The sequence below is a fragment of the Canis lupus genome, chromosome 2 (genome assembly GCF_048164855.1).
Source record: "Canis lupus baileyi chromosome 2, mCanLup2.hap1, whole genome shotgun sequence".
NCBI lineage: Eukaryota > Metazoa > Chordata > Mammalia > Carnivora > Canidae > Canis > Canis lupus.
Window position 1 is genome coordinate 6,430,619 of NC_132839.1, and position 25,891 is coordinate 6,456,509.

General features: G+C 36.2%; 3 long non-coding RNA genes across 14 annotated transcripts in view; 1 reads left to right on the forward strand and 2 right to left on the reverse strand.

Moving 5' to 3' along the window:
• The window catches only part of LOC140611766 (uncharacterized), a 47,968-nt gene extending 45,630 nt beyond the window's left edge, over positions 1-2,338 (reverse strand). For 4 of the 7 annotated variants that reach the window (XR_012012969.1, XR_012012937.1, XR_012012936.1 and 1 more), the window contains exon 1: positions 1,802-2,338. This is a non-coding gene — a long non-coding RNA (uncharacterized lncRNA). The remainder of the gene's footprint in view (positions 1-1,801) is intronic. The other 3 variants (XR_012012950.1, XR_012012938.1, XR_012012967.1) reach the window with 3 other exon arrangements.
• LOC140611757 (uncharacterized) overlaps positions 2,268-25,891 on the forward strand; it is a 29,364-nt gene continuing 5,740 nt past the window's right edge. Inside the window, exons 1-5 of one of the 5 annotated variants that reach the window (XR_012012922.1) lie at positions 2,268-2,552; positions 2,981-3,141; positions 14,811-14,959; positions 15,137-15,172; positions 17,315-17,425. This is a non-coding gene — a long non-coding RNA (uncharacterized lncRNA). Of the gene's footprint in view, positions 2,553-2,980; positions 3,142-14,810; positions 14,999-15,136; positions 15,173-17,314; positions 17,738-25,891 lie in introns of those variants that run through there. The other 4 variants (XR_012012921.1, XR_012012917.1, XR_012012930.1 and 1 more) reach the window with 4 other exon arrangements.
• Positions 3,632-12,669, reverse strand: LOC140611786 (uncharacterized). Of its 2 annotated transcripts, none has more exons than XR_012013004.1 (3): positions 12,607-12,669; positions 10,857-11,004; positions 3,632-3,993 (listed from the first exon to the last, which is right to left on the reverse strand). It is a non-coding gene; the product is annotated as an uncharacterized lncRNA (long non-coding RNA). The 2 variants fall into 2 exon arrangements; XR_012013008.1 differs by lacking the exon at positions 12,607-12,669 and adding an exon at positions 12,156-12,594.

A 25,891-nucleotide genomic window follows, 5' to 3' on the forward strand; every position in this document is an offset into this window, starting at 1 on the left:
AAAGCTTATTCTTTAAACACATAAATTAATCTATTCCAAGGTTACTCAGTTTGGCCACATATAAAATTCGTTTTCCAAGATTCCTTTTCTACAAACTGAAACTTTTTCAATATCCATTCAAGTCTCCTTTCATCCTTATTATTTCTAAGCGGTTGTACTTGCATGTATTGATTAGAATTCTGAATGCTAAGAATCATTAATTTCTAGTGGAAACTAAGAAACAAGCAATTGTGGAACATCTGCATCCACAATTAGCAGACTTATAAGTACGTTTCACAATTTTCTAGAAGTACATTTTTCCTCATGGATTTTTCAACGTGACACAAAACATGTTCACTAATAGACCCAAATATCTTTAGCTCCTCTGTAAGAAAAAGCCAAAACTGAATAAACCTGTGTCTAGTAGCTAATACTTGAGTATTTTATCTTATTTGGAAATGATCTTGTTTTTCAGTGAAACCTCGGTGGAACAGAAGTATTTAATGCTGAGAACTCCAAAAACACGCCTGTTTTCATTAAACCAATTCGTACTAGGTTTTATTTCCTGAACGTTAACCTAGATCCCATTTGGATTAGTTTCTATATTTGGGTTATTTTCCATATTTCTGAGAGCATATCGGAGTTGTATAAACGATTATTTACCTTCTAGCCAATTAAATAGAGCTCTTTTACAAATTAATTTTGGCCAACAACCAGACTGAGAAAAATGCCACACATTACAATTTGCCTAGACAGACCTACATCCTGTCTATTTTACAACATCTGCAAGTCTTACTGGGAGAATAGGGGACAGTTTCCGATTTGGTATAAAGGATACATGGGTTTTAACTAGTTTCTAGAGGGACATCTGGGTGGCTCGGCGGTTGAGGGTCTGCCTTCCGCTCAGGTTGTGACCCTGGGGTCCTTGGATCCAGTCCCAAGTTGGGCTCCCTGCCGGAAGCCTGCTTCTCCCTACCGGAAGCCTGCTTCTCCCTACGCCTGCATCTCTGCCTCTCTCTCTCTCTGTGTCTCTCATGAATTAATAAAGTCTTTAAAAATAAAAAAATAACAAAATAGTTTCTAGAGCAACATTTCTGTTCTTGTAAAGACTCCATTTCTAAGACAAAAACAGTTTTTTTTTTTTTTAATTCCCCAGAGAATCAGATTGCAAAGAAGCTGATTCAGCCATCCAACTACATCACCCTCGATTTGCTTCTTTATACCAGGGAAATCTTCAACTTTGATGGAAATCAAAGAGACTCCTAAGTTGTAGATTTCGATTTCGAGTTGCATTTATTTGCAATGTTTTCGTGGATCCTTCCACGGTGGCTTCGGAATGGTCTTCTTCCCTTTCCGGGACACAGTTTCACTTTTTTAGCTTCAGGGAAGGAGGCCTATCAGGTCCTGAATATCAGCTTCCAACCTGGCCAACTTCCCACCTAGAGCTGCTTTACGAGGGAGGGGAAAAACAACAACAACAACAACAACAACAAAACCAAAAAACCCGCCAAACCCTTCCGAATATCTTGCCGGTTTCAGCCACGACATGGACTAAGCAAAAGCAAGACTTGCACAACTTCCCCGCGAGGTGACAAAGAGGGGGAACCTCCTTCCTGCAAGCGAGGCGCCACCCACGTTGGTGTCGGGCCCTGTGTGGGGGGACCCTCTGCAGACCGGCACCGCGCCTTGTCCTCAGAGCACAGAAGGAGGCAAAGGCGCGCAGTCGCCGTCCCGGGGGAGGACGGGCCGTGACTGAGGTGCTTTGGTTTGGTTTCCCCGCCCACCTGAATTTGGGAAAGAAGAGACGTGACAGCTCACCTACCTGTCTCGCTGAGGCCCCGCGGACACCCGGGAGCGCCGGTCTTCCTACGAATTCCTAATTTCCAGACCCCCCAAGTAGCTCAGCGGTGGGCTTCTGCCCAGGTCGTGACCCCAGGGTCCCGGGATCGAGTCCCGCACTGGGCTCCCCGCAGGGAGCCTGCTTGTCCCTCTGCCCATGTCTTTCGTGAATAAATAAACACAATCTTTAAAGAAATAAATAAATAAAAATAATAATAATAATAAAAGCGTTCTCCCCTTCGCCAGTTTCTGTCAGTTTCGCCAGGTTCCCATCCGCAGGCCTCGCAGCCAGGCCGCGGCCCTCAGCGCCCTCTGCGCCGTCACAGACACCGAGGGGGAGGCCCGCTTAAATAGGCCCGGCTGACCTCGGAAGGAGTCTCGTGTGCGGGCGGGAGCCGGTCTGACCCCGGAACCAGTTCCCGGAACCAATCAGAGCCGCCCACGCCTGTGCCCCGGGCGGTCCTCAGGTCCCGCGCGGTGGGGCTGTGTGTGCAGGGGGTCGGGACCCGGTCTGGAGGGAGCGGCGCCCCGGGTGTGGGAGCTCGTCAGGGACCGACGCCTGGAAGCCGCAGCGCCCCTAGGGGGGGTGGGGGGGGCTGTGCAGGCGCCCACGGGGATGCTCCAGCCCCGGCCCGTGGCCTGGCTCCCGAGGTTCCCTGTGCTGATTGCGGAGCTGTGAGGAGAGAAACTGAGGCACAGCAGAACTTTCAAAAGCGTACTTGAGCAAAAGCCAGGTAGAGTTGGGTAGCCCCCACCGGTGGGGGTGGGGGTGGGGGGCTTGCGTCAGTGGAGGCACTCTGTGGGAGGAGGGGGGCCTTTGTGGCGGAAGGGGGACGCCCTGGGAGGGGAAGGGGGCTGTGTGGGGGGAGGGGCCCTCTGGGGGAGAGGGGGCGTCCGGGGGGGAGGGGGTGCTCTGAGGCGGAGGGGGCGCTCTGGGGGGTAGAGGGGGTGCTCTGTGGAGGGGAGGCCCTCGGGGGGGGAGGGGGGCCTCTGGGGGGTGGAGGAGAGGCCCTTTGTGGGGGGAGGGGAGGCACAAACAATGCAAGGAGATCCTGGGTTGGCCATCTCGTAAAGCCTGCTTAGCTGTTGGGGTTTGTCCTCAGCCTTGGGGTTTGGTGGGCGAGAGGCATTTTACAGGCTTAGCATTCGGTTGCCTCCACAGGCCCCCACGGCATTGCAGCCACATCCGTCCAACGGCCACCTTGCTTGATTCGTTTAACAGCTGAAACCCAAAACCTTCGGAGTTTCGCATCCGTCGATTCCAGCCTGAATAACTGTATGGCAAGCGGTAAAGGTAGAAATACTTTGAACTCCTGAATAAAGGTGAGTATGGTAGCCCTGTTTTATTTGTTGTTCTTGTTTCCTGAATTTGGTCCTCCTTCAAGAAAGAAGAAAGGTCAACACACACCAAAATGGTTTATTTGTGGGTTTTTTTTTTTTTTTAAGAATTTATTTACTTCTTCATAGAGACAGAGAGAGAGCGAGCGCGAGCGAGGCAGAGACACAGGCAGAGGGAGAAGCAGGTTCCACGCAGGAAGCCCGACGTGGGACTCGATCCTGGGTCTCCAGGATCAGGCCCTGGGCTGAAGGCAGGGCCAAACCGTGGAGCCACCCGGGCCGCCCAGTTTTGTTTTGTTTAGTTTTTTTAAATTATTATTGTTATAATCGCCTCTGTGCATGTGTCATAACTTTGGACTCTTTGTGAAATTTAAACAAATTATTGGGAATCGTACTCCAGTGTATTCCACAGGAATAGAAGTGTCCTCAAATTAATAGAGGTCAGAGCATGAGAAAGTATTTTTAAAAGTGCTAATGTTAAAAAATATATGTAAAACTACTAATATTAATGTATCAGTGATTCAACTGTTATTTAGAGATTCCATATGTAGGCTTTATATAGTAGTTGTCAAAATGATTCTACTGAAGCCACGTCAAAAAATATAACTAACGCTATGCGAACGGGTTATCATCTTTAGATTTATGGTTATGTTTCTATAATAAAGCAGTATTTTACTATCCACATTGAAGGGCCGCCTTTCACTGTTGAGGGTACGTTTGATTCAAAAGTCTTCTAAAGTCAGGTCTCCATTCACGTACAAACAAGCTACGGTTGTAGTGTTGGCTCCTTGATGGAGAGAAATGAGATTGTTGTTCCTCTTTCAAACTAGAGAAAAACTGGGAAAATAATTCACAGGTAAAAACTCATTAACTTTTCTTTGCCTTTTTTTAAAAAAATTTTATTTGTTTATATATGAGAGACACACAGAGAGAGAGCTATGCAGAGACACACAGAGGGAGAAGCAGGCTCCATGCAGGGAGCCCGATGTGGGACTTGATCCTGGGTCTCCTGGATCATGCCCTGGGCTGAAGGCCACACTAAACCACTGAGCCACCCAGGGACCCCCTCCTTGCCTTCTTAAAATCGATCACTTGAGATCCAACATTTTTTCACCAAAATAGATAGCTTTCTAATAAAAAATGACTCATTCTCCTCTATGTTCATTAAAAAAAGAATTGTTCTCATGTTCTTATGGTGAACGTTCTATGAATTCCATTTGGACACTACCTTTTTGATTAGCAATACATTTTATACATTATACATTAATATTTTGGGTGTTTTTTCTACTATTTTTTTTTTACTGGTTTTTAGTCTATATATACCGAAATTGCTCCATTAATCCCTATTGATAGAGACTAGGATGCCTGCAACTTTTCACAGACTGACTATAATTTTTTATGTATTTGTCAATGATATATGTAAGGTATTATGTACTAATATAGTGACATAAAATATATATGACAAATGTCTAAAAATTTATGCAAAGTATGTATAAAAAGTATACGATTGTTGCTTTAAGAAAAATTCTTCGACATGCATTATTCAGTCAAAAACATTAAACATTTTAAGTTTTTTCTTTTTCTTTTTTTTTTTTTTTTTTTAATGTGTAGTCAACATTCTTTTGGGGTTTTGTCTCATATTTTCTCCAGAGGAGAAAGGAGTTAGAAGAAGATACAAATCTTTTTGAAACTATGAATAAATATGCATCTAAGCTATCCATAATGAGATGTGTCAAAAGAGAGGTTCAGACTGATGGTACATAAGTGTTGGTGCCCTTAGCATATTGTTCGTGATCAAAAGTATTAGGGTGGATAATGTCATCTAAGTAGAAAGATTAATTGGAGGGAAAAAGATGATTTGAAGTAAAGTTCTAACAAATTTCACCAGGTAAAATAAGATAAAAGGGGAGGAGACTTTAAGGAGTTGGAGAAGGAAAACCCATAGGTGTAGGAGAAAAATCAGGAAATTATGGTGTCACAAGCCAAGAAAGAACCCAAGAAAGACGAAATGGCAACCAATATCAGCCACAATTTATCCAACGTTATAGAAGTTAATGTCAACTACCTGGAAGTTTGTACAAAACTGAAGATAGCAAGGGTTGCAATCTAGTGGCCAGAATAAATACTAAAATAAGGAAATTATGTTTGAGAAATTGATATATAAAAAAGTAGGATGCTATTAAAATTATTACAGAGTATAAATTTGTATAAAGATAATTTATGTTTAATAAGATGGAGTGTTCAAGTAAGATATGGATTGAAAGCATTCCTTGGGTTTGGTGACATGATATTAACTGATTATAGGCATGAGAACAGTTTTAGTAAAATGATAGGATTTAAGTTTCACAGAAAGAATGTTGTGGAATAAGAGAGAATAAGTAGGAGATGAGTATGTATTTTTAAAATACGGCTGTGAAGAGATGGAAAGAATTTTTAAAAATGTATCAGCAGCGGTCAGAAGTTCCTAATAAGCTTGTAACACATGTAGCAAGGATAATAGATTGATTAAAAGATTGTGGTACTTGGATGTCAGAATTATTGAAGGGGTGGTCCTCAGAGACATGGAGATGGTGGGCTTGTGAATTGGTAATGGAATTGGTTATTTTTGTGGAATACAAAATTATAGAAGAATGATGTAGGATCTTGGATAGAAACTGCAAGCAAGTGCCAAAGAATGAAGCAATTGTGTGTGGGTGGGTGTGGGGGGGGATGGTAGGCTACCCTGGATCTGTATTATATTTAGCCTTCCTAAAGACAAGTGCATAATATTCCATTTTCTGCGTAAATAAAAAGAACTGCAAAGAGATAACACCCATTATAGAGCAAATGGTAAAGATTATCTCTGATCTTTGCATTTTTTAAAAGATTTTATTTATTCATGGGGGGGGACAGAGACACAGGCAGAGGGAGAAACAAGCTTCATGCAAGGAGCCATATGCGAGACTCGATCCCAGGTCTCCAGGATCACACCCTGGACTGAAGGCAGCGCTAAACCGCTGGGCCACGCAGGCTGCCCTATCTCTGATCTTTGTATAAATAGTAGATACTCTGTCAAATTGAACATTGGATGAACCCACAGTTAAGAGTAAAATTTTAGTTCAAAATATGTTGCTTGCAAAGAAACATCCCTCATTTTATTTTCATCTCTATTTGAACAATATTATAATAAGCAACAGTTATTAAAAACATCACCATGGTGTTCCCGTTTTATCTCAAAATCATCCCAATTATGGGTCAGATATTGACAGAACTCAGTTGCCATCATCACTACAATCTGTTTGACAGCAGTGAGACTGCAGAAGGCAGATAAAAAGCTTGTAGTCCTGTTATTAGACACACTGAAGGGTTTATTGTAACATAAATTTTGTCATGATTTTTAAAATATCCTCTTTCTTCCTAAATTGATAACCATTAATGAATTTTTAATGAAAAAGCATGCTCTACTGTTTTGCATTATCATTAATTTCTAAAACAAAATGCCAAAGACTATTATACACTACCACGGTTTACAAACCAGCTTCAGATATAAAGCACACAACATATTGAAGCTCCTTTGATACTCCCTATGCCGTTTCCTTTCCACATTATTCATCCCTACACAGAAGAACCTATTATCATTAATTTTACATTTCCACACGTGTTCTCAAACTTTTAATACATATGTATGTATCCACATTTTATATTTTTGTATTATAGATTTAAAGATTTTATTAGAGAAAGAAAACAAGGGCAAGCAGGGTGAAAGGTGAAGGGGGAGGGAGAAGGAAGAGGAAAGAATCCCATAGATTGCACGCTGAGCGTGGAGCCCAACGTGGAACTTGATATCATCACTCTGAGATCACCATCTGAGTTAAACCAAGAGTCAGATGCTTCACCAACTGAGCCACCCAGGCACCCTGTATTACTGACTTAAGATTAAAAACATTAGAATAGTTTAGTATAATTTTTAATTGATTCGTTTATGACAGTTATCTCTGTTGACCATGTAACTCAAGTTTAAAATTTTCATTAATTACTAGCATTTTTAATACCATTATACCACATTTCCATTATAAATTCCTCCAGCAATGAATATCTGGTTTGTTTCCAATTTTTTCAGTTTTATAAATGATGTTGTCATAATTGTTACACATGTCTACTTTACAGTAGACATGCTTAAAAGATATAAGCATATGCTTTATATAATTTTAATAATATAATTATAAATATATCATAATATTATTATAATTAATACCTGTAGATATAAAACATTAAGTTATAATAAAGTGTATGTAAACATAAAAAGGAAAAATATAATTTTATTACATAAAATAACTATATAATAATAATGTTATTCATTTGTGGTTTGTAAAGGAGGTAATTCTGAATACCAAAACTTTTCATGTATGTAGCAGTATTTCCTAATTTTTTACTTCTTTCTGCTTTTTTATTTTTAGCTATAGAAGGACAGATGTTTTTTATTTCAACATAGTTATAATTATCAGTCTTTTCCTATGTATTTTTGAGTCTAATTTAAAAATCCATTCAAACCAAAATTTTAAAAACTATACATAAGTTTTAAATTTTGCCTTATATATTTCAGCCTTGAATTTACCTGCAACTAATTTTGATTTGTCTAAGGAATTTTTTTATGTGCCTGTATAGTAAGCTAAGCAAGCTTATCAAAAATTTTAAACTTTGTTCCAATCCTGATTACTCGAAAGCATTTTTGCTACATAGCAAACATTCATACATCTTTGAGCCAAATTCCAAGCTTTATGGTCTGATCAGTTAGCAGTTTGTTTATCCCAGGTAATAAAACACTTCTCAGTAACTCAAAATCAGTAATATTTTGACATTGACTAATAATTATGAACAAGACTATGTAACCAAAAAGTCCAGGTTTAACTTCAGTCTTTACCACTGTGTGAAAATGGATAAATTCTCTGTCCTCTGCATGACTCTGTTTTCCCATCTACAAGATGGAGTTTTATTACTTACATAATTGTGGAGATTAATAATATTTTAAATGTAAACATTTTTAAAATGTTAGCAGCTACAAAGTGTTATATAAATGTAAGCATCATCATTATTATTCTTGATACAGCAAATCCCTCCATTATTGTCTCTAAAAACTTTGGTTCTTGTCCATTCCACATATATTTTAGCATGAGCTTTTCAAGTTTCATGAGTATAACCAGTTGGTATTATAATTGGAATTGGGGATCCCTGGGTGGCGCAGCGGTTTGGCGCCTGCCTTTGGCCCAGGGCGCGATCCTGGAGACCCGGGATCGAATCCCACATCGGGCTCTCGGTGCATGGAGCCTGCTTCTCCCTCTGCCTGTGTCTCTGCCTCTCTCTCTCTCTCTCTGTGTGACTATCATAAATAAATAAAAATTAAAAAAAAAAAAAATTTAAAAAAAATTTATAATTGGAATTACACTAATTTTATAGGTGAATTTGGAGGGAAATAGTATGTGTATGGTAATGTTCCCATCCGTTATGTGGTACACACTCCTTCCCTGACTCCTTCCTCCTCTCCCTCCTGGTTTTCTGTAATGTCTTTCCATAAAACATATATTCTCCAAAATTATTTTAAATAGCTTTGTTAAATATAGGTTATCAACAACCTAATATTTTTCTTTTTAAAAAATGTGATTTTTCTTCAATCACCTTGTTTTGCTTGTTAAATAGGCAAAATAATAGAAAAATAATTCATTTTGTATAATTAAGTTATAACTTGCTGTGTATTGACCTAATAAACTCAAATAATTATCTATAGAGTTTATTCAATTTTCTAAGAATAAAAATATCTGTAAGTAATGGGACTTTTTTCTTTCAATAGCTTATAATTTTTATTTTTTCTTATAATTTGCATTATTTAAGCCCTCAAATAAAATTTTGAAAAGCAGTAATGAAACCACTCAACCATGTTTTATTTCTGATTTTAAAATAAATATTTTGATTGTTTATTTGTCACTATTTGCTGATGGATTTTCAAAGGATATAGTTTATTCAGTTTGGAAATCTCAGGTCTATTCTTTGTCTACTAATAGTTTTTTCTTTTTCATGAAAATAAAATAGGTGCTGAATTTCTTAATTACATTACGGTTTCTATTTGAGGCATAATTAGATGCTCTTGATTTACAAGATTTTTTTTTTAACTTTTCATAGTAATCTTGTTCTGTATGTTTAACTTAATGGTATTTTGATCACAAAGTGTGGTCTGTCCTTGATAATTGCTGTCTTGTTTTAAGGCTTACATAGTGACCGGTTTTCTATATGAATAGGTTTGATGGCTAATTTGTTGATACCTTACTGAATTCTGTTCATTTTTTCTTCATATATTTTGAGACTATAACATTTGTTATTTATATTTGTCTAAAGATCAAGGGAGATGATGCTAAAATATGCACTACATACCCCAAATTATATTTTATTAGAACTTGATGACTGTCTACTTGAAAATGTATTTGGTCAAATAGTAACCTGATTGTACTATTTGTTTTCATTGTTATTTGATTAGTATCATTGCCTTTTGTCTTTTTAGCTCCAATCATTCTTTGACTTTGTAATTTATGTTTATAAATGGTACAAAGTTGGTTTCTGTTTCTTTTTATTTACTCATATAAAATCTGTATTTAATGGAAAATTAATAGCATTTATAGGTATCACAATTATAAATGCTTTTGACTTCTTGCTAAAATCTTATTTTGTGATATTTTTATTTCTTTTGTTGCCTTCTTTGGATTTAATAGATTTTTTTCTTTTTCCTTCTAATGGTTTTAAAAAATATACACTCTGTACTTATGTGTAACATGTATATATTAATATATATTAATATGTAATAATATATGTACACACACATACACATTCAGCACTTGGGTTCCACTATCTTTAAGAACTATATGAGGCCATTAGAACTTTAGAACTTCTCAAAACTAAAAATCATTTTCTGTCATACATGTTATTGCTATCTAATATTTTACTTATATGTTATATTCCACACAACATATATTGGATATTTTTAGCATCTTGTATATAATATATTTAGATTACATACACACTTACCAGTTCCTTTGCTCATTATTCCTTCTTATATGTTTCTATGCTTTTTTTTATTAGTTTATAATTCTTGAAGTAAATTTTTTAAACCTTTATTCATAAGAGTTAATACGCACTAAACTCTATCAATGAACATTTCTCTAAATTCTCTTTAACTTTTCATTCCTAAATAAAAAATAAGTAGGTATAAAATTAAGGATGGTTATGTTCTCAGCTTTTGTAAGAGCTTTTTCTCAGCTTTTCCTGTCCTTATTACAATCTATTATTGTGATTGATCGTTTGCTGTCTAATTGTAATAATTTCTACTTAAAATGTCTTTCCTTTATGGCAGACTTTTTGAGGGGTGCTTGGATGGCTCAGTTGTTACAGTATTGTAACTATAACCAGATCATGATCTGGTTATAGTTACCTTTGGACCAGATCATGATCCCAGGGCCATGAGGTTGAGCCCAGTGTTGGGCTTCTTGCACAGCAGGGAGTCTGCTTCTCCCTCTCCTTCTGGCTCTCCTCCTCGTGCTTACTTGCGCGCGAGCGCACTCTCTCTCTCTCTCTCTCCGACATAAATAAAATAAAAAATAAAAACTTTTGAGAGAGGAAATTTGAATTAAAAAAATATATTAAGTAATCTCTATGCCCAATATGGGGCTCAAACTCACCACTCCGAGATCAAGAGTCATGTGCTCTTCTAACTGAACCAGCCAGGTGCAAAGAAGAATTTTTGGAAGACAGTAACATAGGAGGTTCCTGAGCTCCCCTTTTCTCAAAATCACACTAAATGTACAGCTGTACATAGGGAAATTATCTCTGAAATAAACCCATATGTTTGAGTGTCTACTACACATTGTTTGAATAAGAGAATACATTGAAGAATACATACAGGAATACATACAGGTAGGAAAGCCTCAATTTTCCATTTCAGTAAAAACTGAAAGAGTTCATCACCATTAGACTAGCCTTATGAGAAGTATAAGGGATTTCTTTAAGATGAAATGAAAGAGTACTAATTAGTAAAAGGGAAACATAAAAAGAGGATATAGTTAAATTCAGAATAAATTGTTAAATATGTAGTTAAAAGTAAGTATATAGTTACAATACTGTAATGGTGCCAGGTATATCACTTATAAATTTAATGAATTTAAAAGATTAAAGTAGCAAAAATAACTATAAAACAACCTGTGAATGAATACAACGTAAAAAAAAAAAAAAGATATAAATTGTGACCCCAAAAAGATAAAATGAGTGTGTGTGGCAGAGCGGGGATAAAAATACGGAGGTTTTGTATGTGTCCAGCTTAAAGTTATCAGCTTAAAGTAGACTGTTGTAAGTAGTTTTATATAAGCCTAATAGTAACCACAAAGCAAAAACTTCTAGCAGATACACAGAAGATAAAGAGAAAAGAATCCTACCATATCGCTATAGAAAATCATTGAATCACAAAGGAAAGAGGTTAGAGGAGAAAATAACGGCAGCTTTATAAAACAGCTAGAAAACAAGTTACAAAATAGCAATAGTTTATATATATATATCAATAAACATTTTATGTAAATGTACAAAATTTTCCGATCAAAAGACATAGAACCTACATCAAGAAACAAGAAAAATCTCAAATTAACTTCATACCTTAAAGAATTAGAAAAAAAAACAAAATCCAAGTTAGTAGAAGGAAGGAAATAATAGATCAGAGTGGAAATAAATAGACTAAAAAGACAGTGGAAAAGATGAATGAAACTAACAGCTGGTTCAAAATTAAGAAGGTAGACTGAGCAAGGAAAAATAAAGATTCAAAATAATGAAAGAGGAGCTGTTACAACTAATATCCCAGAAATAAAAATGAATTATACAGGACTATGAATACACCAACAAATTGGACGACTTAAAAGAAATGGAAAAATTCCAAGAAATTATCTGTCAAGACTAAATCATAAAGAAATAGAAAATCTGAACAGACCACTTACTAGTAAAGAGATTTAGTGTAATCAAAAATCTCCCAACAAAGAAAAGCCCAATACCAGATGGCTTCGCTGGTGAATTCTATGAAACATTTAAAGAATCAATTCTAATTTTTCTCAAACTCTTCCAAACATGAGACAGGAGGGAATACTCCATGCTTATTTTATAAAGCCAGCATTTCATTGATGTGGCCACTATGGAAAACAGCAAGGAGTTCCCTTAAAAATTTAAAATTAGAAATACCACATGATAGAGCTATTCCAGTTCTGGATATATAACCGAAGTAAAAAAAAAAACAGGATCTTCAAGAGATAACTGCCTGCACGTTCATGTTCACCGCATCATTTACACTAGTCAAGATATGTAGACAACCTAATTTTCTGTCAAAAGATGAATAGACAAGATACGGTATATATATCCAATAGAGTATTACTCAGCCATGAGAAAGAGGCAAACCTGCCATCTGCAACAACATGGAAGACCTTGTGGGAATTATGCTAAGTAAGTCAGAGAAAGACATTATATACCTATACATAGAATATAGAATGTACAACTCATAGAAACAGAGGCCAGCATCACCATGGTGATGGGACTTCAGGGTGGGTGAATTAGGGGTATGTTGCTCAAAGTGTACAAACTTCCATGATTAAGTTCTGAGGATTTAATATACAGCATAGTCATTATAGTTAATAATACTAAATTTTACACTTGAAAGTTGACAATATTTTTACCCTTGGTGCCTTCAGGTTTTATTACCATGTATATAAATATTCATTACAGATTCTTTGTTCTTTTTACAGATTTTTAAAAAATTTTTATTTATTCCTAAAATATATAGAGAGAGGCAGAGACACAGGCAGAGGGAGAAGCAGGGGATTTAATCCCAGGACCCCAGGGTCACTCCCTGAGCCAAAGACAGAAGTTCAACCACTGAGCCACCCAGGGTCCCATGTGCTTTTCATATCTTAATTATCATATCTTTCATTGATTCTGGAAAACCATCGCCTATCATTTTTTTGAATACTGTCTCCATTTTCTTGTCTTTTTCTCTAGAACTACTATTAGCATCCTTAAATCTTTTCTGTTTCTTCTGTGTGTATGTTTTTTAAAAGATTTTATTTATTCATGAGACAGAGAAATAGGCAGAGGGAGAAGCAGGCTCCCTGGGGAGCCTGATGTGAGATTCAATCCTAGGACCCCAGGATCACAACCTCAACCAAAGTCAGATGTTCAACCACTGAGCCACCCAGGTGCTCCTTTTCTGTGGTTTTTTTGTTTGTTTGTTTTTTTGTTTTTTTGTTTTTTTTATCAATCTCCTTTCTGTGTCAGTCTAGGTAATTTCTTCTATCTTATTTTTAAGCTAACGAGTTTTTAGCTGTATCTAAGCTGTTTATCCAATACATTGAACATACGATTTTCATAATTATATTTGTAATTTTAAGATGTTGTACTTGATAATTTAAATAATGTACTTAGTCACTTTAGGGATTTATTTCTGTTTTTGTCTTCCTTCCCACATTTAAAAGGATTGTATTTATTTATTCATGAGAGACAGAGAGAGAGGCAGAGACATAGGCAGAGGGAGAAGCAAGCTCCCTGTGGGGAGCACGATGCAGGACTGGATCCCCCCAGGATCACGACCTGAGCCAAAGTTAGTTAGATGCTCAACCACTGAGCCACCCAAGCATCCTTCCTTCTCATTTTTTTTTCATTTTTATCTACTAAATTTTGAAATGTGTATTTCCTGCTCTCTAATCCAAAATCCTGTTATCTGAAGATTCTTGGAATCTAAGTTTTCTCATTTTTTTGTTGTGGCACATTCATTTTTGTGCAGATTTTATATTGTGTATTAGTATTTGTTAAGCTTTATATGGAGGAATTTTGTGCAGTCATGGTTGAGGGTCATTGTACAAATAAGTTGTCTTGGTCTTGCTTGGCAAGGATCTTCAAAACTATAAACTCATGAAACAGCAGATCTTTAGTCTCAGTTTCATGGGTAGATATTTTCCACCTGGAGCTCAGGATAGGCACATGATTTCTCTTGTTATATTCCACTACTGATCATAGATGCTTCTCTGCTGGCATTATTCTGGCATTTTAGTTCTGCCTTCTCATTTTCATGGATCCCTAAGGCCTCAACTTCTGTTTTCACGCAGCTATGAAGATCCAAATTCTTGAACACAAAGGTTAAAGGAGATTTTCAGGTTGGCCACAGATTTACTTTCAATTAACTACTTTGGTTTTGACTTCCTCTTAATTTTTGGCATCTGGGGTTTTGTTTACTTTGTGAACTCATTCATAATAATAGAGGAGATATTTATATTTTTCACCCAGGTGTCTGGGTGTCCTAGAGACAGCATTCCTAAATGTCTTTTAGGGGGAGGTTATTAGGAGTATTTATCCTATTGTATTGTTAAATAATTTTTCTCTGTTTATATATACGTGTGTGTGTGTGAACATTTTTCCTAATCAATAGAACCAGCATTGGTTTAACTTATGGAAAAAAAGTCCCCACAGCCCATACATGCTACTACTCATTATGGCTGAGAGCATACATAGGAAATTAAAAACAATACATAGAAAATGTGTTATATGTGCTACATGCAAGGTTTATTTTTTTATTTTTATTTTTTAAGATTTTATTTATTTCTTCATGACAGACACGGAGAGAGAGAGGCAGAGACACAGGCAGAGGGAGAAGCAGGCTCCATGCAGGGAGCTCAACGTGGGACTCGATCCCAGGTCCCCAGGATCACACCCGGGGCTGAAGGTGGCGCTAAATCGCTGAGCCACCCGGGCTGCCCACAAGGTTTATTTTTTTTTTCAGTTTATGCTCTGCAAAGGGCATGTAAGTATAATGCCTCTTCCTTTAGAAATGGTTACATAGTAGGAAATTTATAGCTTCTAGTGGCTAAAGTAGGTGAAAAAAGGCAAATGGGCTTAAATGTCATTTTGAATTTTACTTAAAGATTGTGTTTTAATTTAGGAATAAACTCCTCATGGATTCTTAAGGCTTTGGGAGGTAAGCACTGACTATATATGGAACAACATCTATAAAACTAAGATAAGGGGAAGATTACGTATACTTTCAGCTCTATAAAAGCCTTTTATGGTTAGTACATAAAATGAGTATTTGAATTCTTCTACAATGTCTAAATTCAGTTTTTAAAATGGGGAGCATAATCTAACAGAAAAAATAATATGGCAAAGATCAATATCTTACAATGACTACACAAAATTTCCCCAAGTGCTCCTTTATTTCTTTTCCAATTTCTTTTATTTCCATTTGCTCTTAAATCACTAATCACCTAATTTCCAAAAGCCACAGTCAATTCTGAAGTCATTTACTAGCCTGATACTCCACGTATCATATGCCACATTACATAACTATATATGCCAATATAATCAAAATCTTAATGAAACCCAATTAAATTGTCTGTGCTGTAGCTCTTCAGGTATCTTGTCTCTTTATTATAGAAGTCAATTTCATTTGTTAAGCCCTTTATAAATTTGAAGCATGCCAAGAAATATTTAGCTAATAGATGTTTTATTGAAATCCTGGGAAAATAAACCAATAAATTTCTCTATATTCATAATTATTTTTCTACTCCCTTCTGCCCTTTTTGTTGTTCTATCCCACATTATATACAATTCAAGTTGATTTTTACTATTGTGAGAAATACTATAGATATAAAAATACATAGATTTTTATGTATTTTTGTGTTCAATTTATGTAAGTATTAAGGAATATCCATATAACTATCAAATTGTTCAAAAAAGAGCATTTCTAACATGTGAAGCATCTGGGTGCCCTTCTCCCAAATTATTTCTTCCTACAAAAATGATCACTTTCCTGATCTTTTGATTTTACTATATATTTATCAGTTAACATTGTTTTAGCTTGCCTGGTCTTAAAATTTACTTTTTCTGGTCTTCAACTTTATATAAATTAACCCACACTATATAAAACTGCATGCTTTGCTTCCTATGCAAAATATTGCCAGCCGATTTTATATTGTTATATACTGCCTGTATTAGGGTTCTCCAGAGAAACAAAAACAGTTGGATCTCTTTCTCTTTTCTGTCTGTATACATACACACACACATTGTTTTTGTTTTCTGGAGAATTTGCATAGACAGTATGCAACAATATGAAATGAAAGAGATAAGGAATAAGAGATACATTTTACAAGGAATTGGCACACACTATCATGAAGGCTGAGGGGTCCCACAATCTGCAGCCTGTGAGCTGGAGAACCAGAAAAGCAGGTGGTGTAATTCAGTCCTAGTCCAAAGGCCTCAGACCAGGGCAGCCAATAGTATAAGTCCTCATTTGAATCCAAAGGCCCTAGAAGTAAGAATGCTGGCTTCTGAGAGCAAACAAAGATGTTCCAGCACAACCAGCCAGAAAATTCACCCTTCCTCTGCTGTTTGTCCTGTTCAGGCCCTCAAAGGATTAGATGATGCCACTAGCATTAACATTAACTTTTTAATATACCCTGTGAGTATTATAGGAGTTCAGAGAAATGATCTGTGGACAATCATTTCATATTGATTGATGTCCTTGTCTTTAAAGATGGGTAAGTTGTAGACTGTAAAGAGAATCTCAACATGGGTAAATAGTATGGAAGAATAAAAATGCAGCAGGAAGGATTTTAGTAGAGGAGAAACATTCACTGAACATTCCTTCAGAGCAAACACTGAATTTGATACTCATGGCATATACGTGAGTCCTAGTTCTTCATGTATTTTAAATGCTCATAATTTTACTTGGAGAAGTATTGGTGTTAGCTTAATGCTGGTCTTTATGTGGGGTATGATAATGCTGTAATTGGAATATTATCTCTAATGTCTTAAAATTAAATGTCTACTTTTTCATGCTACAGACAAATTTTTCTTTATTTCCTTATATGCATGCAATCCATTGTAAAGGAAAAACTGGTAATTATTTAGTTTTTTCACTGAATGTAAAGTAGCAAAATCTTGGGGGCTAAAATTACATGGTGTTTCCTCATTTTTAAAAAGTGGCATTGTCACTATTTAATCAAAAATTATGACCTGGTAACCAGGGACTCTCAATTTTCAGTGACATTGACTACACAATTGCTTTGTGTTTCTAATTTTGTATTTTCTGTTTGTTTTCTCATGCCAATACACACCCCAGTCAACAGAGGAACTCCATTCTTTGGAACTTCAGAGTGACAAGTGAACCCTGGCTGAAGGGGCAAACACAGATTCAACTGTTGTTGGACAGATTGCCAGAGGAAAAACCAAGGTCTGGAGATTTTTACATCCAGTTAAATAGTGACCAACAAGTGTTAGAGATCATTTGCAAGCCTATTTATTGGCCAGAACTTCTCAATTAGAACCATGCATGATGAGGGTCAAGGAAGTGTACTATGTGCCTGAAGGGTCAGGAGTCAGAAGCATTTCATGAACAACACTAAATTTTCCCATTTTAATTGCTACCTCTCTTTATTTCATATAACTTAGATAAAATCTTTATTAATAGATGAACTTTTTGATTATTCTCTTATTTATTGAAATTGAATAAGCAAATAAACTTTTTCTGGTTATTTTTTCTTTATGACTTGATCAATAATTTTATTTTTATTTATTTATAAAAGATTCTATTTATTTGAGAGAAAGCGAGGGAGCTCGAGCAGGGGGAGGGACAGCAGGAGAGGGAAAAGCAGATTCCTCACTGAGCAGGGAACCCAACACAGCCTTGGATCCCAGAGTCTTGGGATCACACCCTGAGCCGAAGGAGGACACTTAACCAACTGAGCTTTTTTTTTTTTTTTTTTTAATCAAGAATTTGGGAGATTTTAACTTAGGATTCTTAATTCAGTGTCAATACAAGTAGTAACAAACATCATTTACCAAAATAATGGTACTTCTTTTGACGGCACAATAGCAACACCAGGATTACATGTAATTGCTTCAAAGGCTAATTTTTAAACTGACCAAACATCAATTTGATGATCATCTATGATTTGCTAATTTCCATATTTGGACTTTTTCTTTAAATATAGTTGAATTTTTCTTTAAATATAGTTCACTGATTTTATTCCAATTAAATATATCACTACCTAGCTCTTTCCTACCTAAATAAAATATTTAATCCTTGGATCATGAGAAGTATAAATGTTAATAAAGGCATTCAACTTGCTGAACAACATTGGAGTCATCCAGGTACCTGGTAGGACTCTTTTGAACCATTGAGAAATAAAGAAAAATAATAACTTAGAGATGATGATTCAGCATTTTCTCAATGAGCATGTGCCTCTGAGAAGAAACACAATAAGATCTTGTTATCAGCCCATATTTTAATATCTCTGAAAGGAGAGTGGAGATTCTCCAAAGAGTTTCCAGATCATTGAGAAAGAAATGAATAACACTGTTTGTGCAAATGGTTAGGAGTTGGAAAATTAAGTGGAAGGGTTATATTTATTAGGAAAGGGACTATGGAAAAATGTTGACTATGAAGGATTTACAAGAACTGATATAATTCTCTATAATGAATGTTGTATACATAAGACAATATGTTCCATATTTTGTGGTTGTTTAACAGACTGTCAAGAATAATTTTGACAAAGTGTTCCCCTTACCATTTGATTACAGCTTAGCTCAGAAGGTGTAAATCCACAGTACCAAATATTTCATAGTATAAAATGCATGTGGAAGTCCTGTTAATAATCAATATACTATTTGTCAGGAATACATGTGAGACAGTTTTGCCTGTTTTCAGTATTACATTGTTATTGATTTGCTGTCATAAGAAAAAAAAATTAAATAAACTTAAAACATTTTTAGAATACTATTAGGTTTACGGAAAATTTGCAAAGATCCTATACAAAATTCTTTAATACCCCTCACCCAGTTAACATCTGATATCACCATAGTACGTTTGTCAAAACTAATTACCAACATTTGTGATACTGCCATTAACCCCGCCCTTTATTTGGATTTTCCTAGTTTCTTGCTAACACCCTTTTTCTATCCCAGGTTTCTCTCCAGGATATACTGCATTACATTTAATCATTATGTTTGTTTAGCTTCCTCTGTAGAGTGACAGTTTCTCAAAGTGCCTTGGTTATGATGGTGTGGCTGTATTTGAGTACTGGTCAGGTGTTTTGTAGACTAGATCTTAGTTTGAGTTTTTCTGATTTGTTTTTTTGTTTTGTTTTTCCATGTTTACATTGGGGCTACAAGGCTTTAGGGAGAAGACTGAAGGTGAAGTGCCATTCTTCTCACATATATCAAAGATATGAAAAACCAAAATAATTTTTCACTGAAGGTATTAGCCTTGATCACCCCTCTGTCTCCAGTGTAGTTCACTTTTCTACCTTTTCCAGACTCTCCACTTTGGAAAAATCGTGGGGATTTAAAACATATTTCCTTCAAAGATTTAGGGAAAAAGAAGCATAATGTAAGCCCTTACAAGCACAGAATAAAGCAATGAAGTCACAAATATGAAGGTCAAATTCTTACCTAAAGCAGACTGTTGTATCTTCAGCCTGGAAAAGAAATAAAGTCCGTTTATCTTCAAATGGAAGGTTGTCTTTCTTTCCTGAAATGTTGATCATTGGTGTTAAGATTTATATTGTTATTCCTTAATGAAGCTTAATTGTTACACGTAAAGGGCATTTAAAATTTTGCTGTAAGTGTTCTGGAAACAGTCACTGGAAATTGTTGAGGAAGAGATGAAAAGAAATTAAGAAGAGCCAAAACAATAAAAAGTAAATGAAAGTATTCTAAAAGAACAGAAGTCATTTGAAGATTAAAGAACTACAGAGGTTACTATTTTAGTGTATGAGTAGAGAGATGAATTATATTACTAGAATCAAGTGTGTTTGAACAAATAAATATAAGCCAGCTAAGAATCATAATTATTTGGCGCTCCCATAAAGCTTTTTATAATTTCTTCATCCCAGGTAATCAGAATATTTTTAACAGACTTGAAAGGCAAAGACTGATGGGTGTGCCAGGATAAAGACAGACAGATCAATTAAGCAACTCTAGAAACTGATAAGATTTCTTTCATGAGATAATAACATTTTTCAATTCATTTATTCCTATTCTGATTAATTAGGAGAATATTTTGAGTGGATTCTGGCAGATTTATTGCTAATTAGCTTGGCTCAGTAAAACTTGCTGCCTGGTACAGGATATAGTGACAGCCCTTATGTGGAGTAATATTTATTAGGAGAGTAAAATCACTGGATTAGGTCCCTGCTTAAATAGATAACTTACAGTACATTTTTCTCCATCTTGTTTTGTGTCCTTTTCAATAGGAATGGCGATATGAATTAAAAGTGGTAACTCTCTGCTTGGTGGGTTAATACTTTACGTAAAACATTCAAAACATGTGTCCATTTTCCTCATAGAAATTTAAAAAGCTATGTATTTGTATCAATTTTGCTCCATTAAAATAAAATGTACATTTGACTATGGCATATGATGAGTAAAAGTAACATTATTAAAACTTTAGTTTTTGGGTTTTTTTTCAGAGTTATGGTAGAAGCACAAAGCTGTATTAACGTTTGTAGTGAAATTGGGAGAAATAATTCCTTTATTGAAAAAAATGCCTAAAATATCTCAAAAAAGTGATTTTTGAAAAAAAAAAAAAAACGACCAAGGTCTTGTTTCAGACCTGTGAGTGTTTGTATCATTTATAATAGTTTCATCTCTCTGCTGTCAATATCACCCTATGCCAATTCATTTCCCAATCCTTTTTTTTTTTTTTAAGATTTTATTTATTTATTCATGAGAGACACACAGAGAGAGAGAGAGAGAGGCAGAGACACAGGCAGAGGAAGAAGCAGGCTCCACACAGGGAGTCCGATGTGGAACTCGATCCCAGGTCCCCAGGATTAGGCCCTGGGCTGAAGGCAGGAGCTAAACCGCTGGGCTACCGGGGCTACCCTCATTTCCCAATCCTATCGGGTTTATTGTTTTAAATCCCTCATCTGATCATACAACACCTAGGAAAATAAAAACTGTGTGTGAGAGAAGACCATTTTTAATTTCCTAGTATATTTAATAGGCCTGACCAGTCCAGGATTCAGGTCCTCCAGGTGAAAGTAAGACTTCAGGTATGCAAACGTGTTTTCAATGTCCTTATTTTCTCATGCTAATATGTTTGCATTGACTTCAGGTATGCAAACGTGTTTTCAATGTCCTTATTTTCTCATGCTAATATGTTTGCATTGGTGTCATCTTCACTCACAGTATCTTTTCATTTTTTAAGACTCTTTTGGGAGGGGGCACCTAGATAGCTCAGCGGGTTAAGTCTGACTCTTGATTTCAGGTCAGGTCATGATCTCAAGTTCCTGAGACAGAGCCCCAGGTCAGGCTCCATGCTGAGCTGGAGCCTGCTTAATGGTCTCTCTTCCTCTCTCTCCACCCCTTACCCCACTCCTTAAAAAAAAAAAAAAAAAAAAGAACCTCCTCTGTGAATTTTTTCCATATTCCTTAGAAGTGCCTTCTTGCCTCTTCATTCTTAGGTTACTCTAGATTGCATAAGGAATTTCGCATTTCTCATCTTAAGATCTTAAGTGAATAGCACAGTTGCTGTCAAAGAGTAAACCAGTCAATAAATATTGATAGAGGAAGGAGAAGGAAATGTATAGTGATTTTAATTTCAGTAGGAAAAATGAATGCCATGAAAAATTACCTAAATAATTTTATCTTGTTTATGATGCAGGAATGATTTTTTTCTCTCTCAATAGTTTAATATGATAGATACTGATATACAACATTATCCCCTTAGGGCTCAGTGGTTGAGCTTCTACCTTTGGCTCAGGCGTGATCCTCAGGAGTCCTAGGATCAAGTCCTACATCAGGCCCCCTGCATGGAGCCTGCTTCTGCCTCTGCCTATGTCTCTGCCTATGTCTCTGCCTCTGCCTATGTCTCTGCCTCTGTGTCTCTCATGAATAAGTAAAATCTTAAAAAGAATTTATTCTTGGGAAAGAATATTTGCTAGCCAAAATATTACAAGAGAAAATTCCTTAGCTATGGATGTATTTCCTCTTTTTCTCATTTTGGAGGAATTCATTAACAAATGGTGCCTAAATTTACACATTTAATGCAATCCCTATCAAAATACCATGGACTTTCTTCAGAGAGTTGGAACAAATCATCCTAAGATTTGTGTGGAATCAGAAAACATCCCCAATAGCCAGGGGAATATTAAAAAAGAAAACCATAGCTGGGAGCATCACAATGCCAGATTTCAGGTACTACAAAGTTGTGGTCATCACGACAGTGTGGTACTGGCACAAAAAACAGACACATAGATAAATGGAACAGACTAGAGAATTCAGAAGTGGACCCTCAACTCTATGGTCATCTAATATTCAACAAAGCAGGAAAGACTATCTCCTGGAAAAAGGACAGTTTCTTTAATAAATGGTGCTGGGAAAATTGGACATCCACATGCAGAAGAATGAAACTGGACCATTCTCTTACACCATACACAAAGATAAACTCAAAATGGATGAAAGATCTAAATGTGAAACAAGATTCCATCAAAATCCTAGAGGAGAACACAGGCAACACCTTTTTTGAGCTTGGCCACAGCAGCTGCTTGCAAGATACATCCATGAAGGCAAGAGAAACAAAAGCAAAAATGAACTATTGGGACTTCATCAAGATAAAATGCTTCTGCACAGTGAGGGAAACAGTCAACAAAACTAAAAGACAGCCTGCAGAATGGGAGAAGATATTTGCAAATGACCTATCAGATAAAGGGCTAGTTTCCAAGATCTATACAGAACTTATCAAACTCAACAGCAAAGAAACAAACAATCCAGTCATGAGGTGGGCAAAAGACATGAACAGAAATTTCACCAAGGAAGACATAGATATGGCCAACAAGCACATGAGAAAGTGCTCCACATCACTTGCCATCAGGGAAATACAAATCAAAACCACAATGAGATCCCACCTCACACCAGTGAGAATGGGGAAAATTGACAGGAAACAACAAATGTTGGAGAGGATGCAGAGAAAGGGGAACCTTCCTGCACTGTTGGTGGGAATGTGAACTGGTGCAGCCACTCTGGAAAACTGTGTGGAGTTTCCTCAGAGTTAAAAATAGATCTGCCCTACCACCCAGCTATTCCACTGCTGGGGATTTACCCCAAAGATACAGATGCAGTGAAACGCCAGGACATCTGCACCCCGATGTTTATAGCAGCAATGTCCACAATAGCCAAACTGTGGAAGGAGCCTCGGTGTCCATAGAAAGATGAATGGATAAAGAAGACGTGATCTGTGTATACAATGGAATATTACTCAGCCATTAGAAACAACAAATACCCACCTTTTGCTTCAATGTGGATGGACCTGGAGGGTATTATGCTGAGTGAAATAAGTCAATCGGAAAAGGACAAACATTATATGGTCTCATTCATTTGGGGAATATAAAATATAGTGAAAGGGAATAAAGGGAAAGGAGAGAAAATGAGTGAAAATATCAGAGAGGGTGACACAACATGAGAGACTCAACTCTGGGAAATGAACAATGGGTAGTGGTAGGGGAGGTGGGGGGGGTGACTGGGTGATGGGCACTGAGGGGGCACTTGATGGGATGAGCACTGGGTGTTATGCTATATGTTGGTAAATTGAACTCCAATAAAAAAAGGTGTAAAGATGTCTATTCATTCATCATTGAGTTTCTCTTTTGAGAAAAGCCCCGTTATCAGTTTGTCTCCAGTGACTCTATTAGTCCTCAGATGACTGACTTCAGCAATCATTTCTTTGAGAGGATTAGAATTTCTTCTGATGAAAAATCAACATTGTTAATGAAGTATAGGTGTTGATTAGCCAGTGCATACGTCTGAATGGATAAGAATTCATATCAATGCAAAATAACTAATATCTTATAAATCAGTAAGGCAAAAATCAGTAGTTTCGTAGAAAAAAATGGGAATGGGGAAATTAAAATATCTTAAATGAAAATTGCATACAAATGAAAATAAAAACAAGACATTTCTTAAATACTAACAAATTTAACATGAATTGTGATAATTCACTGCATTGGCAATCATTTGAGTAAATAAGAGGAGTAATACATCTTGCTGATAGAACTTTTCAAGATGATAGTTTGGCAATGTCCATCAAAATTTTAAAGACAGGGAATCCCTGGGTGGCTCAGCGGTTTAGCACCTGCCTTCAGCCCAGGGTGTGATCCTGGAGTCCCGGGATCAAGTTCTGCATCAGGCTCCCTGCATGCATCCTGCATCTCCCTCTGCCTGTGTCTCTGCCTCTCTCTGTGTCTCTCATGAATAAATAAATAAAAATCTTTAAAAAAAATTAAAAACACATAGCTTTTAACTCAACAGTTCTAACTTCAACAATTTATTATACAGATATACTTACATCTAAGCCAAGGGACTTATACATATTTAAGGATGTTTAATATTGTTTATAAAAGAATGGAAATAATCTAAATGTCAACAGGGGAAATAATGATGTATCTAAATAGATGCTATAAAGGATTAGTGACATTATGTATAATCATCTGGAAATATATCCATAGTATACTATAATGGGTAAAAAAGGAATGTGAAGAGTAGTGTGCACTACCGCCATACAGGTCAAATTAAAATATATATTCACCTAAGTATTTGTGATGCACAGATTAGGGCAACCATATATTTCCCATTTTGCCCAGTTACTTCTAATTTTCACCTATTGTCTTAGTATAATTAATACTTGCACACCCTTTTAAGAGTATCTCAGTTTGGTCAATAAATTCTTAGTATACTTTATATTTTGGTGCATATGCCTGGACTATTTCTCAAAGTTTGCACAAGAACTACAGTGATGGCTGCCACTAGGACAGTTGTAGGTCTGGGTTGGAAAGAACACTTAGTTTGCTTTATACATCTTTTATGTAGCATGTGTTATAACCTGGTACAGGGATTCCCAATTCATAAGTTAGCATTAAAGATTTGGAACTAATTGTTCAAGTTTATCTCCATAAGATTTTTATAGAACGTGAAAATATTGGGAAATACAAGAATTATGATTAAAATAATATGAAGTTATACTGTGTAATGTGAAAAGAAAAGCAAATGGAATCATTATTAGAGAATGTTTAAGGGTACAGTGATCTAGAATTGTAATCTGCTAAAATGCCAAATTGTGGCCCTAAAGATTATAATTTTCTCTTTGACCTCTTGATGTTTTGCAAAAATAAGATGTGTGAGATAATTATAATGCCTTATAGTACTTATACAGACTCTTATTTTGTAAATAAGTCTTGTATATTTTCAGTTCTCACCAGGATATATTATCTATTTGAACACCAGTGCAAAACTCAGAGGACTTTTCTCAAAATCCAATTCTTTTTTTTTTTAAGGCTAGCATGCTATCATAAAATCAAGTATTTTGGGACAAACCTCATTAATTATTTGTTACAATGTAAACTGCTGATATGGAGCAGCTTTTCTTGGCTGGTTCCCTGTGATAACCCATTAGCTATAATAGTGCCTGGCATATTGTGAGTATGCAATAAATATTTCTCGAATAAATGAATTAATGAAGGAAAGATCTCAGTTTGACAGGTAGTCTTATACTCTAATACTGCTGTGTAAATTGGCATAAACTTTTTCAAGGTGAATCATTTTAACTCTGCCACCAAACCTAAAATGTACTTTTCGAATCAGCAATTTTATTTCTGGAAATTTATCCTGTGAAGATGGCTTATTCAATTCACGAAAATTCACA